Consider the following 7,467-nt stretch of genomic DNA (forward strand, 5'->3'; position numbering starts at 1 on the left):
TATATATATATCGTTATATATACTTTCTGCCTCGTTATATATATATATAACGAGGCAGAAAGTCAGCTAACAGGTGATGGGAGTGCGCTCTCCGTCTGTTCGGATGATCTGGTCCAAATGACGGGACTGAGGTTTCAAGGGACAGCTTTTCGAAATAAGCTGCAGACCACAGGAACTCACAGGACGCACACCAATTGTCCTAAGAGTAATGAGAACATAGCAATAGGGAATACATCGGGGTCTAGGTAGGCATTATGAATTCAAGGCTGGGACAAACACTGATCTTTGGCCCAGAGAGTCTCGTAGTGGTTTGCTAATTATCAGACAAATCGCCCACACATTTTTTTTCACTTTGGCTCGTTGCATCCGCGGTGTCAGAGAAATTTATTATTCTAGAGAGCGCGGAGAGATGTGGAGGTCACAGTACAGGCACGCGTGCTGCAGGAGGAGGTCTACACTTGAGATATGTGGCAACAACAGTGTAGTGTGTGTGCGGGGGGGAGAGGGGGGGAGCGAATCTGTGTGTACCATTCATTAAGTATTTAAAAGCCAGAGCCAGATAATGGCTGCCAAGTGCAGCATGCGCGTGCACAGTTTCTTTGAAGTGAACCCGCTGTTGAGCGTTCCTTATATATTTGTCAATATTTCTAAGTGATTAAAGAGAGTTTAAAAGGTCAGCTGATATAACTAAGTAATTCCACAACAGATCCCCGTATATAACTGAAGACTGCATACTTTTTAACTTTCCTGTGTTTTAGCATGAAGCACTTTTTAATCCTGCTGGTCTGCTGTTACCTTCTAGAACCTGCGCTGTTTTTATGTCATGTACACATGAAATAAATACAATACAATGCAGTACAATACAATAAAGTGAAATTTCCAGATCAGGGTCATTAATGCGGTATTTTAGAGAACTTTGGGGCACAATCAGGAACTAACTACTCTAAAATAACCCAAAATAGCTGAAAAATATACCCTAATTAAATCACAACAGCTAATTTCAGTTAGGTATAATTTCCATACGTTTATTGTGATTTTGGTGTGGCCCGTTAGCGGGTTAGTATTTACATTTCACCTCATTACTTTCTCGTAATAATATTCTTCACGCAATCCACGAGAATAGTCATATTGATGCTGGGACGTGAAATTGCAATTTGACGATGGGCGTAGAGCGGTTGGAAGTGAGTTCTGTTGTTCTCTGCTGAGGCCTTTATTATTAATAGTGGACCATTAGGCCTCTACAAGAGTCCTGGTGAAAAACCATCTCTTCCACTCATTCCATCCATTGTCTGACTGAAATGATGTTGTCTTTATTAGATTGTCTTTGGGTAAACATTGTGGTGTTTTGTGATGCATTGTCTTTACCATGACTTTTTAATTATAATGAATAAGTTTGAGCATGGGCTGCACAGTGGAGAAGTTGGTAGAGCTGTTGCCTTACAGCAAGAAGGTTCTTGGTTTAATTCCCGGCCCGGTGTGCATGGTTGTTTGCCCTGTCTGTCTCTATGCCCCTGCGACAGACTGGTGACTTGTCCAGGGTGACCCCGCCTCTCGCCCGGAACGTTAGCTGGAGATAGGCACCAGCAACCCTCCCGACCCCACTAGGGGACAAGGGTGTATGGATGGATGGAAGTTTGAGCATGGGGACCTCATAAAGGTGTGCCTTTTTTACAGCTGTTAAGAAATTCTAATATATAATATTCTAATACACACACACACACAAACGCACACACACACACACACACACACACACACACACACACATATATATATTGTATTAGAATATTATATTTTATGTTCCTCAGTTACTGACCCGCAAAACAGGATTTACACCGCTGTTTACATCAGGACTTTGAAAAACACCGACCTTCCTATTTGAAAAGCGGTTAAACGGCCGCCCTTATGAGGCATTTCAACCGTTTCTCACGTTTTTCCTCCTCATGATAGATTTAAAAGGAATCTGTGTTACATAGCAAATTATCTCAGTAATAAACCCCGAAAGAAAGAAAGAAAGAAAGAAAGAAAGAAAGAAAGAAAGAAAGAAAGAAAGAAAGAAAGAAAGAAAGAAAGAAAGAAAGAAAGAAAGAAANAAAGAAAGAAAGAAAGAAAGAAAGAAAGAAAGAAAGAAAGAAAGAAAGAAAGAAAGAAAGAAAGAAAGAAAGAAAGAAAGAAAAGCACTGTAATCGTTAGGAAATGTTAGTCTTAAGCAATGTATAAAATCTATTAATGATAGATAGATAGATAGATAGATAGATAGATGATAGATAGATAGATAGATAGATAGATAGATAGATAGATAGATAGATAGATAGATAGATAGATAGATAGATAGATAGATAGATAGATAGATAGATAGATTACCAATGTGATTGCCATAACTTATGTCCACCATTAAAATGACATCATAGCGGCTCTTTGTTTCATTATTACATCAAATATAACACTAAAAATCATATGAGCATGTTAGCCTAGAATTACTCTTTCTGTTTTCATTCTTTTTCATTTTCCACAACTTGATCAATGTGCAGATATGTAAAATATTTACACAAGGCAGAAGATCAAATCTAAAAGAACAGCATTTTTTCTTCATCAGTGTTAGCCTTCATTGTTCACGTGGCTCATATTTGGTTCACTACACGCAGGGCTAACTTAGGATGACCGAAGCAGAATCGCATGACACTGTTAGATTTTCAGTTCTTATAATTTTCCGTTGCTTTGACCTTGAACGGTTTGTTACTCTACAACCAGCACAGGCTCACATGTTGAACCTCTCAGTGACGACATTTTTTCTTTGCGCTCTATTGTTCCGCTCTCGGTGGCTTCAGCGCCAGAAGGAATCCAAGGTTCTATTGTTGGGGCCCCACACGGCCTCTGGGTCTCCTTGACTCCTCGGTGTCCCTCTCTCTGTGTTAATCTGACAATATGTCTTTGTTTCACTTTCTCCTCGGCTGAACTGCTGCTTTTTGCAGCTCTCTAGCTGCCCGCTACCTGCCCGACCCTCTGTCTTCTCTCCCAAAACACGCACCTCTGTAGGAATTATTCTTATTGGAAACTCGATCTTGTGGGATATTTTCTTTCAAACAAGGAAGTGTGATTTATTTCAACATATAACATCAAATTATGAACATGCCGAATTTCCTAATAACAATTAAAGGTAATGTTATTTTTGGTTTGGAAAATTAGACCGTTATTTTCTTCCCGCAGCTCTTGTCAGGTCCTGATGGCTCAAGTTATTATAGACTTTGATGTGATTTGTTTGAGTTTATGTTCTGAAAGGTTTTTCGTTTTCTTGAACATTTTAGCAATAAAAAATATTTGGTTTCGAAAAAAAAAAAAAAAGAAAGAAAGGAAAAGGACCAATCTCCTGCCGAGAAGCCCAGCAGCTTATTGTTGCTGGAAACATCCATTAAATTGGGCTCTGACGGGACGATCTCTGGATTCTCCTGCTCGGCTGCAAGATGGTGAGCTGAAAAAGATGACAGTGAAGATTGTGATGCCTGCACTTATCTTTACAAACGAACACAGCATTGAGAATTTCCTTTTTCATTTGTTGTCACTTTCTGTGTGTATGGGCCTGGTCCTGCTGGTCTTTATTGAACTAACTCCTGAAATGAGGAACCAAAAAGTCAGCTCAGCGACCTGCTATTGTTTTTTCGTCATTTTTGTTCCAAGCTAAACGCACGGGCCCGCGTGGGTCCCAGAACTCATGGTTGCCCCCCTCAAACAAGCACCCCCACCCAGACCCCCGTCACGGCCAAAGCGTCACGTGCTTCATTAAATAATTAATGCAGGGGTTGCAGAACCGATATGGATTCGTCAGAAATATAACGGACAGAACGTCGCTCTTCTCCAAGTGTGCGTGTGTGTCTGACGTGGAAAAGTCAACTGTCCTTTAAAAAAGCCCCTTGTATCAGCAGAGAGTGGAGAGAAAGGAAAGAAGAGAGAGAGAGGGCGAGAGAGAGAGGGCGAGAGAGAGAGAGAGAGGACACCGGGAAACGCCAACAGACTGAGAGAGAGAGAGAGAGAGAGAGAGAGAGAACAGGAGAAAAGAGAGAAGGAGGCTGCAATAAAACAAATTTGGACGGGTGTGTGTCTTACGGGTCGCTGTGGACGCCGTGAGTATTGCGGAAGGAAGGGGACTGCATGGGGGGAAAGCCCACTTCTTCCTCCTATACGCCGCGCCGCCTACGCCCGCTTCCCACTCAGTGAATCACAGGCTGTTTTAACACCGTGGTAAATATGCCCCCAAATCCTCATCTTTCGCCGTGTTTTCTCATGGTGCATGTGGCTGTCGTGTTGTTTACACATCACGCCCCCCACCCATCATCATCAGCCATTGTTTATAGGTTGGAGAGATACAGCCGTGCAGCGTACAATGAGGGAGGGAAGTGGGAACAACTGCGATGTTAGCCGATGGCTGTTTCTATCTTCAGAAGCACTTGAATGTTCTCCATCTTTCTCCCATCAACTCCTGTTTGCGTCTACATCTCTTTATCCGCTTGAATTTGTCCACTCCCTCTCCCTCTCCTCTCTCTCATTTTTTTCCCTCCCAGCCAGCTACTTCTCCTGATTTATAGTGAGGCAGGGTGTCAGCGTGCGGCTGCCATTATGATTTTGTGAAGGAGTTCTGCTGTTTATGGCACCAGCCCCGATAAATCATGTGTCCCAACGCTGTGGGAAGAAGGTGAGGGAAAATGACGGCCGATGGAAAGATGATACAGCAGACTGAGGCGGAAGAAGACAGGATGAAGTGCTGCTGCTTCCACCGACACCTCTTTTACCTTACCTCTGTTCCTCCACAGTTATTCCTGTGTTACTGACATCCCCTTCACCCCCGCCATTATTCACACAGTTCTTTTTTTAATCTTTTCTCCCTACTCCTGATTAATACTCGTGGTCTTTCCTATTTCCGACTTGCTCCGCTTACTTAATCACCTCTTGTTCGTGAATTACTGTGGTGACCTATTAAAGTAAGATTTGTTGAAATTTAGCGCACCGCGAAGCCCTCACCAGTAATGAAATCTCACGCAAAGGATCTGTTGGCAAAAGAAAAACTCTGTATTTAGCTCAGACTGAACAAACCTATCAAACTGGACAAGAATGACTTTACTGATAATAGTGCTTTGAGTCACACGTTCACGAGCACAGGAAGGCCCCTGACTTTAGATGAAATGTGTCCTGCGTCGGCCTGTCCAGGAACAATTAGTGTGACTTTGATTTTTCAGACATTTTGCTTAATTTCTTCGCACTGGTGATTTAATTTCATTAAATTACGTTTGCTTCTTCTTTGTGCCATCCCAACTAACTACTACTATAGTTTTATTCTTCTTTTTTTCTCACCATGCATTTTTCCTTGGATGCTTCCTTCAATGGAGCTTGCCGTCCTTATTCGTTTCAACATCCAGTATCTCTGGTTCTGTTCATCTTCGCCTTTAATCAGAACTTTTTCCCCCTTGGCTTTTAAATTGAAGACATGTGTGAGGTTCCATTTTCAGCCTGCCAGCAGAGTGAGATGTGGGCGGGAGCAAACATAATTTACTCACCATAATTCACCGTGGTGTGTGATGTTTGGGTTTAAAAGTAGCTGGTGCGAAGAGAATAGCACAGGATGCTGAACACTAGATCATATGCTCTTATTGTGAAAAAAAAATCCCAGGCAGACAAGTCAGAATATTTATTTATTTATTTATTTATTTATTTATTTATTTATTTATTATTATTATTATTATTATTATTATTATTATTATTATTATTATTATTAGTAGTAGTAGTAGTAGTAGTAGTAGTAGTAGTAGTACTGTAACTGTAACTGTTAATGTTTAGGATGGATGGATGGATGGATGGATGGATGGATGGATGGATGGATGGATGGATGGATGGATGGATGGATGGATGGATGGATGCATGGATGGTCATATTTGTAAGGCAGACATCCCCGTCTGTCTCCTCGCCCACAGCATCAGTGTAAACCGAAGTATTACCAGATTAGCTCGACTCATCCCATAGTAATGACAGCAGCAGAAAAGAGGGCAGAGCTTCGTGTTCTTGCTCTTCACTGTGGTGTCAGAAATAATATTTTGGCTCATTTCCATGGACTGAGTAGGACTAGGTGGCGCTGGTGTTTTAATCATACATATTACTCTACGGTAGTATTTCCCCACACTGTGGTCCATAACATTCGATTAAAATCTTTTTTACCCCTTCCTGTGAAATGACTGCTCTAATATTTATGGTCGTTAGAAGAAACATATTTTCTCACAAATAATATTGATCAATCGCTATCAAATACTAAAATTGCGAAATTTTAGTGTCGAACTTTGTTGTGGATTTTGATGTTTGCTCTTCAGGACTGGCAATCACATGATTGCGGAAACTGAGCATTGATTCATAAAGCTGCAGCACGTAAATGAGCAGCGAAGACAATTGTTTTCTTTTTCTTTTCTTTCTTTCTTTTTTTTACCCATTGCCTGTGTCAGTTTCTAAATAGTATATTCTTACATGGTAGTTGTTTGTCAAAGAGTTGGTGTAAAAACCTCGAATAATTGCAAGCGACTGGGATGCAGGTACTGTGTTTCTGAAGCTCGGAACATAGGATGATCGGTGAGCTCCGTGAGAGTAGGTTGCGAGAGGCCTCGCTGTATTCATGTTACACTCTGTGTAAAATAACTCTGAGAAAATATCCAACGTCCAAATTCTCCTCAGGTAACTTGCGGAGAGTCGTGTGCTTCTGATGCGCTGTGGTGCGCTGTTCCGCACCTTATATCTTCACATATTATATCACATATTGGTGGTTTCACTGCTACTTTGCGCAGGCGGCAAAAATGAACGTTATAACTCACTTTTCTTAAATTAGATAACGTCTATTTGCTATACATGGGATGCCGTTTAAGTATTTGGACAATTGAAATTATATCCAGGTAAATAACCAATATTTATACAAAAGAATAGAGTACATGTCAAGTTTTTGTAATAACTGCCGACGAACAAAGCAGGTTTGCAAAAGGTTTATGCAAAAATTGTTTGACAGTATTTGGGACGTTAAGGTTTTCGACTGCGCCTGTCTGCATGTTATGGTCAACTCAAAGAAATACTTATAAACTAGGATATATTTCATTCACAAAACAACAAAAATACAGTCAGAGGATGTAGAGCATTCAAACTGTAGTGCAGCAAAATTAATCTAAAACACAAAAGTCCAATAAAAGTAATCGGAATGGTGTTAAATGTCTGCCAAGCCTTCTGCTGCAGACAAAACTAGTTTAACTGAGTCTAGAATCAACAACAAAGATATAAAATAATATAGTAATAGAAATTATAGAAAGTCTTAAAACATAAAATCACAATGCGCTTCGGTTCTAAATCTGCAGCCCTCTGAATAAAAAAAAAGGATATTTAAGATGGAGCACAGGTTATCATGGTCCAACATGCCTTTGTTATTATTTTTAATTCGTATTATACTTAATAATA

The 7,467-nt window shown here is 40.5% G+C and overlaps 1 protein-coding gene across 6 annotated transcripts in view; it reads left to right on the forward strand.

The window, feature by feature from the left end:
* The window catches only part of hoxb3a (homeobox B3a), a 71,288-nt gene that overhangs the window by 39,738 nt on the left and 24,083 nt on the right, over positions 1-7,467 (forward strand). The window contains exon 1 of one of the 6 annotated variants that reach the window (XM_007577755.2): positions 4,093-4,233. The exons of the other annotated variants lie outside the window; for them this stretch is intronic. The gene's annotated coding sequence lies outside the window, so the exon portion shown is untranslated. Of the gene's footprint in view, positions 1-4,092; positions 4,234-7,467 lie in introns of those variants that run through there. 6 annotated transcript variants of the gene reach the window in all.

Source organism: Poecilia formosa, unplaced genomic scaffold, assembly GCF_000485575.1.
Source record: "Poecilia formosa unplaced genomic scaffold, Poecilia_formosa-5.1.2 Scaffold452, whole genome shotgun sequence".
NCBI lineage: Eukaryota > Metazoa > Chordata > Actinopteri > Cyprinodontiformes > Poeciliidae > Poecilia > Poecilia formosa.